General features: G+C 42.0%; 1 protein-coding gene and 1 pseudogene across 2 annotated transcripts in view; one reads left to right on the plus strand and one right to left on the minus strand.

The window, feature by feature from the left end:
- The window catches only part of cdkal1 (CDK5 regulatory subunit associated protein 1-like 1), a 993,836-nt gene that overhangs the window by 448,390 nt on the left and 531,532 nt on the right, over window positions 1-13,914 (plus strand). The gene's annotated exons all lie outside the window — the stretch shown is intronic.
- LOC311126376 (single-strand DNA endonuclease ASTE1-like) lies at window positions 2,699-13,646 on the minus strand (annotated as a pseudogene). Its single transcript, XR_014615263.1, has 5 exons — window positions 12,896-13,646; window positions 9,426-9,952; window positions 4,817-5,030; window positions 4,522-4,696; window positions 2,699-4,413 (listed from the first exon to the last, which is right to left on the minus strand). The product of XR_014615263.1 is annotated as a single-strand DNA endonuclease ASTE1-like (transcript).

Below are 13,914 nucleotides of genomic sequence, written 5' to 3' on the forward strand. Positions count from 1 at the left end.
ATATAGCCCCTGGTTCACCCCAGACTTGACTGCCCTTGATCAGCACAAAAACATCCTGTGGAGTACTGCATTAGCATCGAACAGCCCCCGCGATATGCAACTTTTCAGGGAAGTCAGGAAGCAATATACACAATCAGTTAGGAAAGCAAAGGCTAGCTTTTTCAAACAGAAATGTGCATCCTGTAGCACTAACTCCAAAAAGTTTTGGGACACTGTAAAGTCCATGGAGAATAAGAGCACCTCCTCCCAGCTGCCAACTGCACTGAGGCTAGGAAACTCTGTCACCACCGATAAATCTACGATAATCGAGAATTTCAACAAGCATTTTGCTACGGCTGGCCACGCTTTCCACCTGGCTACCCGTACCCCGGCCACCAGCGCTGAACCCTCCGCTGCAACTTGCCCATGCCCCCCCCCCCCCCCCCCCCCCCCCCCCAGCTTCTCCTTCACCCAAATTCAGATAGCTGATGTTCTGAAAGATCTGCAAAATCTGGACCCCTACAAATCAGCTGGGCTAGACAATCTGGACCCTTTCTTTCTAAAATTAGCAGCCGAAATTGTTGCAACCCCTATTACTAGCCTCTTTTTCGTATCGTCTAAGATCCCCAGAGATTGGAAAGCTGCCACGGTCATCCCCCCCTTCAAAGGGACACTTTAGATCCAAACTGTTACAGACCTATATCCATCCTGCCCTGCCTTTCGAAAGTATTTGAAAGCCAAGTTAACAAACAGATCACCGACCATTTCGAATCCCACCGTACCTTCTCCGCTATGCAATCTGGTTTCCGAGCTGGTCATGGGTGCACCTCAGCCACGCTCAAGGTCCTAAACGATATTATAACCGCGATCGATAAAAGACAGTACTGTGCAGCCGTCTTCATCGACCTGGCCAAGGCTTTCGACTCTGTCAATCACCACATTCTTATTGGCAGACTAAATAGCCGTGGTTTCTCAAATTACTGCCTCGCCTGGTTCACCAACTACTTCTCAGATAGAGTTCAATGTGTCAAATCGGAGGGCCTGTTGTCTGGACCTCTGGCAGTCTCTATGGGGGTGCCACAGGGTTCAATTCTCGGGCCAACTCTATTATCTGTGTATATCAATGATGTCGCTCTTGCTGCTGGTGACTCTCAGATCCACCTCTACGCAGACGACACCATTTTGTATACATCTGGCCCTTCATTGGACACTGTTGACAAACCTCCAAACGAGCTTCAATGCCTTACAACACTCCTTCCGTAGGCTCCAACTGCTCTTAAACGCTAGTAAAACTAAATAAATGCTCTTCAATCGAACGCTGCCTGCACCCGCCCGCCCGACTAGAATCACTACTCCCGGCGGGTCTGACCTAGAATATTTGGACAACTACAAATACCTAGGTGTCTGGTTAGACCGTAAACTCTCCTTCCAGACTCACATTAAGCATCTCCAATCCAAAGTTAAATCTAGAATCTGCTTCCTATTTCGCAACAAAGCCTCCTTCACTCATGCTGCCAAACATGCCCTCGTAAAACTGACTATCCTACCGATCCTTGACTTCGGGGATGTCATTTACAAAATAGCCTCCAACACTCTACTCAGCAAATTGGATGTAGTCTATCACAGTGCCATCTGTTTTGTCACCAAAGCCCCATATACTACCCACCATTGTGACCTGTACGCTCTCGTTGGCTGGCCCTCACTACATATTCGTCGCCAAACCCACTGGCTCCATGTCATCTATAAATCATTGCTAGGCAAATCCCTGCCTTATCTTAGGTCATTGGTCACCATAGCAACACCCACCCGTAGTATGCGCTCCGGCAGGTATATCTCACTGGTCATCCCCAAAGCCAACACCTCCTTTGGCCGCCATTCCTTCCAGTTCTCTGCTGCCAATGACTGGAACGAACTGCAAAAATCTCTGAAGCTGGAGACTCTTCTCTCCCTCACTAACTTTAAACATCAGTTATCAGAGCAGCTTAACGATCACTGCACCTGTACACAGCCCATCTGTAATTAGCCCACCCAAATACCTCATCCCCATATTGTTATTTATTTTGCTTATTTGCACCCCAGTATCTCTATTTGCACATCATCTTCTGCATATCTATCATTCCAGTGTTAATACTAAATTGTAATTATTTTGCACTATGGCCTATTTATTGCCTTACCTCCATAACTTACTCCATTTGCACACACTGTATATAGATTTTTCTATTGTGTTATTGAGTGTACGTTTTTTTATCCCATATGTAACTCTGTGTTGTTGTTTTTATCGCACTGCTTTGCTTTATCTTGGCCAGGTCGCAGTTGTAAATGAGAACTTGTTCTCAACTGGCCTACCTGGTTAAATAATGTTTAAATATTTTTTACTTTTTTTAATCTATCTTTTAATGTATCTTTTATAAACGTATTTTATAGTTAATGATAAAAACTAAGTTAATGACAGTCATTAAAGGTACTGTCAAAGCTAAAATACCACCTCTGCAGGATTTAACATTTCAACTAATCCCTGCCAACACAATGGCAGGTCAGTTATTCCAATGCACTCAGTACCTATAGTTGGGTCTCAGGCTCCTTTATACCAACAACTCTGGTTCCCGATAGACTAACTAACCAGATGCTAAAAATCCTCAATGAATCCAGTCTATTACAGATACATCGAGTAAAACGACACGCACTTGTATGACTCTTTGATGACACAGGGTTTCAGAACAATAAAACAAGTTTATTCAAAATTCCAGAAACAGGCATATAAAATCCCAGATCAATCAATCACAAATCAATGGTTTTACATTTTTAGTCATTTTAGCAGACGCTCTTATCCAGAGCGACTTACAGTTAGTGAGTGCATACATCTTTTCATACTGGCCCCCCGTGGGAATCGAACCCACAACCCTGGCGTTGCAAGCGCCATGCTCTACCAACTGAGCTACACGGGACCAATGATGAGCTAAAATCAACCATGGATTAACTTCATAGATGCCTCCAGCGCCCTTGACTAAACCCTTAGTGGGGTGTGCCAATAAAATGTTATTTGTCTATCACAATTTTATGAGAAGCACAGTATTATTTTTTTTAAATGTTATTTTTCTTCTACAATTTATAAACAGCTCATGTCTCCCCCTCAGATGGTGTCTATAAAACTCTAACAGCTACTTTAACACACTTCTATCAATGAGGTAACCTTAAGGATTCCTCCTAGAATTTTACTTTAACCAAGTACAATACAAATCAAAATATATATAATAAAAATCTTAAGCTAAAAAGCTACAGCAAAAATCTTTTTCCAGCAGGTGACAGGTTCTTCTAGCAAGCTCAAAGGGAGTTGTACCCTTCTTTTATACCCTCAGTCTTCCTTTCTGCTAACTCATTGTGGCTATCTCCTGCTCCAATTATGCATTAACACCTAATGCGGCCATCGCTCAAAAGGTGCATTTTCAGCACCAACTAACCACCACCTTTTCTCAACTAAGCAGAACATGCGCTTCAACAGGACGTCCAACTCCTGCCTGGCTGTCCCGACCTGGGGATTTCCAATTCAAGCTAGCAACCTTAGTATACTCCATTATCATTAACTTTTAAAACATACATTTTCAAACATTAACATTTCTTATTCCACTCAATTCTAATCCTACTCCAACCTAAGCTACTACTCCCATTACCTTCTAAACATGCAACATATATTTTTTTTAATGACATTTCATTATCAACCTCCTAAGGCCTGTATGTCCTCTAAGCCTAACGAACATAGTCTATATGCATCACACCTTAAAGCAAACAACATTATAACATTCTTAACCATCTTACTGCACTACTTTAATACCCCTTTAATATTTCCCAATGTTTTCAACCTTTAACCTTTAACCTTTCATTCTAATTTCCCAATTCGTTTCTTCTCCCTTTTCTTCTTCTCTTTAATCAATGTCAATTCTCTTCTCCATGTTCATTCTTCTTTATGCTCCATGTGTGAGTGAAAGTGAAACTTCTTCATGAGCGTGTGTGTGGGGGGGGGTATGCAAGTGGGGCCTTCCTACCCATGCCCTCTGTCACTAAAATGTCACAGAAAACTGGGCCTTAGCCTACTATTCTTAACAGTTGTTTATGTGGTCCCTATATAGTGGTCTCTATATCTATAACTCAACAGAGCTTTGTTGAACCTTTCCTTCCTCTTGCAGTTGGACATTGGGACTTCAGTACAACCTCCTCCAGCACCATCATCATCATCATCATCTTCTTTCTCCAGCGCCAGAATCTGCCTAGGGGCCGTCAGGTTGTCCAGTGGCCTCAGTTTCCTGGGAGCTGCGTGTGGCGCCCAGCATGGCGCTGTACAACTGCTCAGAGGGAGGGTCTTCCATCAGCAGAGATTCCGGGTTCACCCCCTGTCTCAGTTCGGCCACAAGCTGGTGCACCAGAGTACCCCTGTACAGCCTAGACTCCAACAGGGAAACAACAGATGGTGAATTAGCTGTGTTGCTGCTGGTATAGGATAAAATGGAAAGGAATTGATTTAGGTTGATTTAGGAAGTGACACCTTACCAAGCACACTGAGGCTCAGGTAGAGGGAGGCACAGCAGTTGGTTCAGGTCAAGGCCCTCCCTCATGCAGCACTGCCATTGGCTGTAGGCGTGGGCTACACCCAGGTCTAGACCCCTAGCACCTCTCTGAATCAGCCCTCTCAGCCTCTCCAACACTGGTCCCTCCTCTATAAACCCTGATACACAAAAAGGGGAGAAGTCATTGGCTGCACTTCACACACTTCATTTATAAATTCTAAGTTGTGTGTGCCTGTGTGTGTGTGTGTGTGTGTTTTCGTCCATGCTCTGGGCCATACCTTTCTGGCTCTTCCTCTGTCTGCAGAGCTCTCCATACACCAGTCCTAGTAGCAGGGCCTGCAGGAGAGGACGGTCTGGTCGGGGACGGGCGTGCCTCAGCCAGTAGCACGTAACAGCCACAGGAAGTCTCAGATGAGGTGGGAGACCATTCAAAGTGGACTGGGACACACCAAGGGTCTCCAAAAACACCTCAAGCCGCACTGACTGTGGAGCCTAAGGAACAGAGCAAGAGAATGAGAAGACATTTCAGAATCAACAACAGTATGTTTATTTTATACTGTATACTATATCATATGTATACATACCTGACATACTGTATAGTATATCACATGTACAGTGGATGGCGAATGAATTAACCAACCCCCTTGGCATTTTTCCTATTTTGTTGCCTTACAACCTGGAATTAAAATGGATTTTTTGGGGTTTGTATCATTTGATTTACACAACATGCCTACCACTTTGAAGATACAAAATATTTTTTTTGTGAAACAAACAAGAAATATGACAAAAAAACAGAAAACTTGAGCGAGCATAACTATTTACCCCCCCCCCAAAGTCAATACTTTGTAGAGCCACCTTTTGCAGCAATTACAGCTGCAGTTTTGCCCATTCTTCAAGGCAAAACTGCTCCAGCTCCTTCAAGTTGGATGGGTTCCGCTGGTGTACAGCAATCTTTAAGTCATACCACAGATTCTCAATTGGATTGAGGTCTAGGCTTTGACTAGGCCATTCCAAGACATTTAAATGTTTCCCCTTAAACCACTCGAGTGTTGCTTCAGCATTATGCTTAGGATCATTGTCCTTCTGGAAGGTGAACCTCCGTCCCAGTCTCAAATCTCTGGAAGACTGAAACAGGTTTCCCTCAAGAATTTCCCTGTATTTAGCGCCATCAATCATTCCTTCAATTATGACCAGTTTCCCAGTCCCTGCCGATGGAAAACATCCCAACAGCATGATGCTGCCACCACCATGCTGCAGTGGGGATGGTGTTCTCGGGGTGATGAGAGGTGTTGGGTTTGCGCCAGACATAGCGTTTTCCTTGATGGCCAAAAAGCTCTATTTTAGTCTCATCTGACCAGAGTACCTTCTTCCATATGTTTGGGGAGTCTCCCACATGCCTTTTGGCGAACACCAAATGTGTTTGCTTATTTTTTTCTTTAAGCAATGGCTTTTTTCTGGCCACTCTTCCGTAAAGCCCAGCTCTGTGGAGTGTACGGCTTAAAGTGGTCCTATGGACAGATACTCCAGTCTCCGCTGTGGAGCTTTGCAGCTCCTTCAGGGTTATCTTTGGTCTCTTTGTTGCCTCTCTGATTAATGCCCTCCTTGCCTGGTCCGTGAGTTTTGGTGGGTGGCACTCTCTTGGCAGGTTTGTTGTGGTGCCATATTCTTTCAATTTTTTAATAATGGATTTAATGGTGCTCCGTGGGATGTTCAAAGTTTCTGATATTTTTTTATAACCCAACCCTGATATGTACTTCTCTACAACTTTGTCCCTGGCCTGTTTGGAGAGCTCCTTGGTCTTCATAGTGCAGCTTGCTTGGCGGTGCCCCTTGCTTAGTGGTGTTGCAGACTCTGGGGCCTTTCAGAACAGGTGTATATATACTGAGATCATGTGACAGATCATGTGACACTTAGATTGCACACAGGTGGACTTTATTTAACTCATTATGTGACTCCTGAAGGTAATTGGTTGCACCAGATCTTAGTTAGGGGCTTCATAGCAAAGGGGGTGAATACATATGCACGCACCACTTTTACGTTATTTATTTTATAGAATGTTTTGAAACAAGTTATTTTTTTCATTTCACTTCACCAATTTCGACAATTTTGTGTATGTCCATTACATGAAATCCAAATAAAAATCCATTTAAATACAGGTTGTTATGCAACAAAATAGGAAAAACGCCAAGGGGGATGAATAATTTTGCAAGGCACTGTATACATACCTGATATACTGTATACTATATCACATGTATATATATCTGATATACTGTATACTATATCACATGTATATATATCTGATATACTGTATACTATATCACATGTATATATATCTGATATACTGTATAGTATATCACATGTATATACATCTGATATACTGCATACTATATCACATGTATATATATCTGATATACTGTATACTATATCACATGTATATATATCTGATATACTGTATACTATATCACATGTATATATATCTGATATACTGCATACTATATCACGTGTATATATATCTGATATACTGTATACTATATCACGTGTATATATATCTGATATACTGTATACTATATCACGTGTATATATATCTGATATACTGTATACTATATCACGTGTATACATACCTGACATACTGTATACTATATCACATGTATATATATCTGATATACTGTATACTATATCACATGTATATATATATGATATACTGTATAGTATATCACATGTATATATATCTGATATACTGCATACTATATCACATGTATATATATCTGATATACTGTATACTATATCACATGTATATATATCTGATATACTGTATACTATATCACATGTATATATATCTGATATACTCTATACTATATCACATGTATATATATATCTGATATACTGTATAGTATATCACATGTATATATATCTGATATACTGCATACTATATCACATGTATATATATCTGATATACTGTATACTATATCACATGTATATATATCTGATATACTGTATACTATATCACATGTATATATATCTGAAATACTGTATACTATATCACATGTATATATATCTGATATACTGTATACTATATCACATGTATATATATCTGATATACTGTATACTATATCACATGTATATATATCTGATATACTGTATACTATATCACATGTATATATATCTGATATACTGTATACTATATCACATGTATATATATCTGATATACTGTATACTATATCACATGTATATATATCTGATATACTGTATACTATATCACATGTATATATACCTGACATACTGTATACTATAGCACATGTATATATATCTGATATACTGTATACTATATCACATGTATATACCTCCTGAGTGGCGCAGTGGTCTAAGGCACTGCATCGCAGTGCTAACTGTGCCACTAGAGATCCTGGTTCGAATCCAGGCTCTGTCGCAGCCGGCCGCGACCGGGAGACTCATGGGCGGGGCACAATTGGCCCAGCGTCGTCCAGGGTAGGGGAGGGAATGGCCAGCAGGGATGTAGCTCAGTTGATAGAGCATGGCGTTTGCAACGCCAGGGTTGTGGGTTTGATTCCCACGGGGGGCCAGTATAAAAAAAAATATGTATTCACTAACTGTAAGTCGCTCTGGATAAGAGCGTCTACTAAAATGTATGTATACATACCTGACATACTGTATACTATATCACATGTATACATGCTTGTCTAGCTTCAGTTGTTGTGCAGAGGGCTTTAACCATGCTGTATAGCATATTATACTGTATAGCTCCCCAACTGGCAACCTGTGGCAGAATATGTCCAGCAGGTGATTATATTTGCCCAAGTTTTCTGAGCAAATGTTTTTTATTGTTATTATAATACTTTTTATTTTGTTGGACATCAAGGACTGTAAAAAACACCAGCCAATCAGCTCCAAGTGATTTTAATTTTGGAAATCTGTTCCAAAGTATTCCCACGAATAATAGAGATATACAGTATGTGTTATCATATACAAATGTAAGCAAGGTTTTAAATTATTATTGTTTTAGTCAAATATGATATATGTTTGGGCTTCTTGCAGTTAATTCACAGTCTAAAAATTATTTGTAATTATTTTCCGGCCACCTAACCATCCTTTCAAGAAAAATCAGCATGCAGCTGAATATAGCTGATGACCCCTACTGTATACTGTTTACACTGAGTACACAAAACATTAGAAACACCTTCCTTATACTGAGTTGCACCCCTTAGAACAGCCTACATTTTTCAAAAGCGTTCCACAGGGATGCTGGCCCATGTTGACTCCAATGCTTCCCACAGTTGTGTCAAGCTGGCTGGATGTCCTTTGGGTGGTGAACCATTCTTGATGCACACGGGAAAATGTTGAGTGTGGAAAAACCCAGCAGCGTTGCAGTTCTTGACACAAACCGGTGCACCTGGTACCTACTACCATACCCTGTTCAAAGGCACTTCAAATCTTTTGTTTTGCCCATTCACCCTCTGAATTCACCTGGTCAGTCTATGTCACGGAGAGAACAGGTGTTTATAATGTTTTGTACACTCAGTGAATATCATACACGTGTATACATACCTGATATACTGTATACTATATCACATGTATACATACCTGATATACTGTATACTATATCACATGTATACATACCTGATATACTGTATACTATATCACATGTATACATACCTGATATACTGTATACTATATCACATGTATACATACCTGATATACTGTATACTATATCACATGTATACATACCTGATATACTGTATACTATATCACATGTATACATACCTGATATACTGTATACTATATCACATGTATACATACCTGATATACTGTATACTATATCACATGTATACATACCTGATATACTGTATACTATATCACATGTATACATACCTGATCCAGTATGGCTAGCTGCAAATGTTGTGCAGCACTGGGCAGGACGGCTTCAACCTTGCTGCTGGTCAGGTTCTTGCCTTCCCTGTCATACTCCTCCACTTCCCTCCTTTCACCCAGCAGCAGCCCGTAGAGTACCTGCCGTATGGGCCGAGAGGTGGTGTTCCCACTGGGCAAGTGGAGATCTTCCACTTGGACACCCTGTATCACTTTCCTCAGCTGCAGCACGTCCACCATGCGGGTGGGAAGTCTCCCCTTGGTCAACGGCAGCAGGGTCCAGTCTGGAAGGACCCTCAGAGGTTCTGGGAGATGGTCGGGGTCAGGCGCCACGTCATCGTTGAAGAACCTCTCCAGGTAATCGGGTGGAAGCTGGTACTCTACTATGCCCAGAGAGAGGGCCTGGAGGGCAGCAGCCATCTTGTGTCTGTTGTTCCCATGACCGATGAGCCTGGGCACAGAGTCCAAGGCCTCCTGCTGCCCCTGGAAACGGGTCAGCCAATCCAGCAATCTGTCGAAGAAGACAAACTCTTCCCAAGCAGAAAGAAAATACTTAAATATACTTCATTCATATATTTTAAGTATATTGAAGTATGTCAGTGATAAATGTACTTTAACATATTTAAACGGATCTAAATTGGAACAACTTTATACACTGCTCAAAAAAATAAAGGGAACACTAAAATAACACATCCTAGATCTGAATGAATGAATGAATGAATCTTATTAAATACTTTTTTCTTTACATAGTTGAATGTGCTGACAACAAAATCACACAAAAATGATCAATGGAAATCAAATTTATCAACCCATGGAGGTCTGGATTTGGAGTCACACTCAAAATTAAAGTGGAAAACCACACTACAGGCTGATCCAACTTTGATGTAATGTCCTTAAAACAAGTCAAAATGAGGCTCAGTAGTGTGTGTGGCCTCCACGTGCCTGTATGACCTCCCTACAACGCCTGGGCATGCTCCTGATGAGGTGGCGGATGGTCTCCTGAGGGATCTCCTCCCAGACCTGGACTAAAGCATCCGCCAACTCCTGGACAGTCTGTGGTGCAACGTGGCGTTGGTGGATGGAGCGAGACATGATGTCCCAGATGTGCTCAATTTGATTCAGGTCTGGGGAACGGGCGGGCCAGTCCATAGCATCAATGCCTTCCTCTTGCAGGAACTGCTGACACACTCCAGCCACATGAGGTCTAGCATTGTCTTGCATTAGGAGGAACCCAGGGCCAACCGCACCAGCATATGGTCTCACAAGGGGTCTGAGGATCTCATCTCGGTACCTAATGGCAGTCAGGCTACATCTGGCGAGCACATGGAGGGCTGTGCGGCCCCCCAAAGAAATGCCACCCCACACCATGACAGACCCACTGCCAAACCGGTCATGCTGGAGGATGTTGCAGGCAGCAGAACGTTCTCCACGGCGTCTCCAGACTCTGTCACGTCTGTCACTTGTGCTCAGTGTGAACCTGCTTTCATCTGTGAAGAGCACAGGGCGCCAGTGGCGAATTTGCCAATCTTGGTGTTCTCTGGCAAATGCCAAACGTCCTGCACGGTGTTGGGCTGTAAGCACAACCCCCACCTGTGGACGTCGGGCCCTCATACCACCCTCATGGAGTCTGTTTCTGACCGTTTGAGCAGACACATGCACATTTGTGGCCTGCTGGAGGTCATTTCGCTGGGCTCTGGCAGTGCTCCTCCTTGCACAAAGGCGGAGGTAGCGGTCCTGATGCTGGGTTGTTGCCCTCCTACGGCCTCCTCCACGTCTCCTGATGTACTGGCCTGTCTCCTGGTAGCGCCTCCATGCTCTGGACACTACGCTGACAGACACAGCAAACCTTCTTGCCACAGCTCGCATTGATGTGCCATCCTGGATGAGCTGCACTACCTGAGCCACTTGTGTGGGTTGTAGACTCCGTCTCATGCTACCACTAGAGTGAAAGCACCGCCAGCATTCAAAAGTGACCAAAACATCAGCCAGGAAGCATAGGAACTGAGAAGTGGTCTGTGGTCACCACCTACAGAACCACTCCTTTATTGGGGGTGTTTTGCTAATTGCCTATAATTTCCACCTGTTGTATATTCCATTTGCACAACAGCATGTGACATTTATTGTCAATCAGTGTTGCTTCCTAAGTGGACAGTTTGATTTCACAGAAGTGTGATTGACTTGGAGTTACATTGTGTTGTTTAAGTGTTCCCTTTATTTTTTTGAGCAGTGTATATACAGCTACGGAAAAAATTGAGAGACCACTGCAAAATTATCAGTTTCTCTGGTTTTACTATTTAAAGATATGTGTTTTGGTAAAAATAATATTTTTGTTTTATTCTATAAACTACTGACAACATTTCTCCCAAATTCCAAATAAAAATATTGTCATTTAGAGCATTTATTTGCAGAAAATGACAACTGGTCAAAATAACAAAAAAATTAAATAAAAAATTGCAGTGTTGTCAGACCTCGAATAATGCAAAGAAAATAAGTTCATGTTCATTTTTAAACAACACAAGAAATCAATATTTGGTGGAATATGCAAAGCTGTCATCAAGGCAAAGGGTGGCTTGTCACGCCCTGGCTCTGGGGACACTTGTATGTTGAGCCAGGGTGTGAGTTTCCTTTGGGTATTCTAGTTTTTGTATATCTATGTTGGCCAGGGTGGCTCCCAATCAGAGACGGCTGTAGCTCGTTGTCTCTGATTGGGAGTCATACTTAGGTAGCCGTTAGGCATTCATTGGGTGTGGTTTCTTGTTCGTGTTGGTTTGTGTTTGACCATTGACTGTCACGTTATCGTTTTGTTGTTTTTTGATCGTGTGATCATTATATAAATAAATATGTTCGCATTCAACGCTGCGCCTTGGTCCTCCTCTGTTCCCGACGAGCGTGACATGGCTATTTGAAGAATCTCAAATATCAAATATATTTTGATTTGTTTAACAGTTTTTTTGGTTACTACATGATTCCATATATGTTATTTAATAGTTTTGATGTCTTCACTATTATTCAACAATGTAGAAAATAGTAAAAATAAAGAAAACCTTTGAATGAGTAGGTGTGTCCAAACTTTTGACTGGTACTGTGTGCACTGACATGTATGTGTAACTGATAGATGCACACACACTACATGTTAATGTTTTTAAATGTAAATTGTGATGTCTTTTGTCTCTATTGTATTTTTCGTTATGTGTCGGACCACAGTAAGACTAGCTGTCGCCATTGTCGTCGGCTAATGGGGATCCTAATAAATCAAAAATCTTGTAATTGAAGTATATTGTACCGATCCTCGCTATATGAGCAACGTTACAATTCCCACCAAGTGGGATAACCCTGTTGGCATGATGTGTAGGGTGTTTTGCATTTCACACCAGCTACCTGCGTTCGCTTGTGTGCCCCGCCGTTCGCTACAGTATTATGAGTCTGTAGTAATTAAGTATACTTCAGCATACACATACTTTATTAAAACTTACTTGGCTTCCGATTGGGTTTCATCGATGAGTAATCTTCCCACCTAATGGACACGCCCATGTTACGCAAGTTGACATAGTCGTTTCCTGCGATGACAGCAAAGACTGGGAGAAGCTGTCTGTTGATGTTGACTTGGCTGCAGAAGCTTGTTGTGGTGTAGCGCTTGCAGGGAATGGATCTTTGAGAACTCCCACGTTGCACAGATGCTTTCTGCCACTGAAAATGGGACATGGGCAGATATCCTGCCTGGATGTCAAAAATATAAAAGTCACTGTCATTGGACAGAACTGGACAGGTCCACCTTTGAGCCAGGGAGACTATTTCTTGGTCTGCCTCACAGATGCACTGTGCGAACGACACATTCAGGCTGGAGAGGACCTGTTTGAAGACTTGTTTGACGAGGGTTGGTACTATACTGCCCCCCTGAAGCCCCATGGACAAGTCGTCGGCTGTGTTGATCTTTGATTGAGCTCGTTGGTGGAGAGTTTTAAACTTGTTGTCGGTGTGGTCGGAGCCTCCATCTATAATCACATAAGGGTCAATGTCGCAATCTCTCAGAACCTTGAAGAACTCACAGACCTGGTCCTCAAAAGCATCATAATCCCCTCCATGCTTCTGATCCAAACATGAGTTAAAATAAAGCGAGTGGTAGAGATTACTACCATCTATGACCAGCTTGCTGTTTCTGAAGTGATCATCTTTTAAAAACGTTCCATTATCATCTATAAAGCTGGTCAAACCCTGGATACCCATGATGTTGCTCTGTCTGCGATATGTTTTTCCAAGTGAAAAGTCACAGGGCTATTTATATGCATCATTACAATGGATGAGTTTCCATTTCCTTAAGTTTCACTTTCATACGTCATATCTCCCTCACAATCTTTTTATGGTCACTTCTGATGCTGAGTAGGTCTAGATTAGTTCATGGGATCATTATTTTTTAAATCCTCTATGAAAATAACACAGAGAAATAAAAACGGTGGTCTAGAAATAAAAATGGTGGTCTCTCCAGTTGTCTAGT

This window comes from Coregonus lavaretus (genome assembly GCF_964263955.1).
Source record: "Coregonus lavaretus genome assembly, chromosome: 3".
Classification (NCBI taxonomy): Eukaryota; Metazoa; Chordata; class Actinopteri; order Salmoniformes; family Salmonidae; genus Coregonus; species Coregonus lavaretus.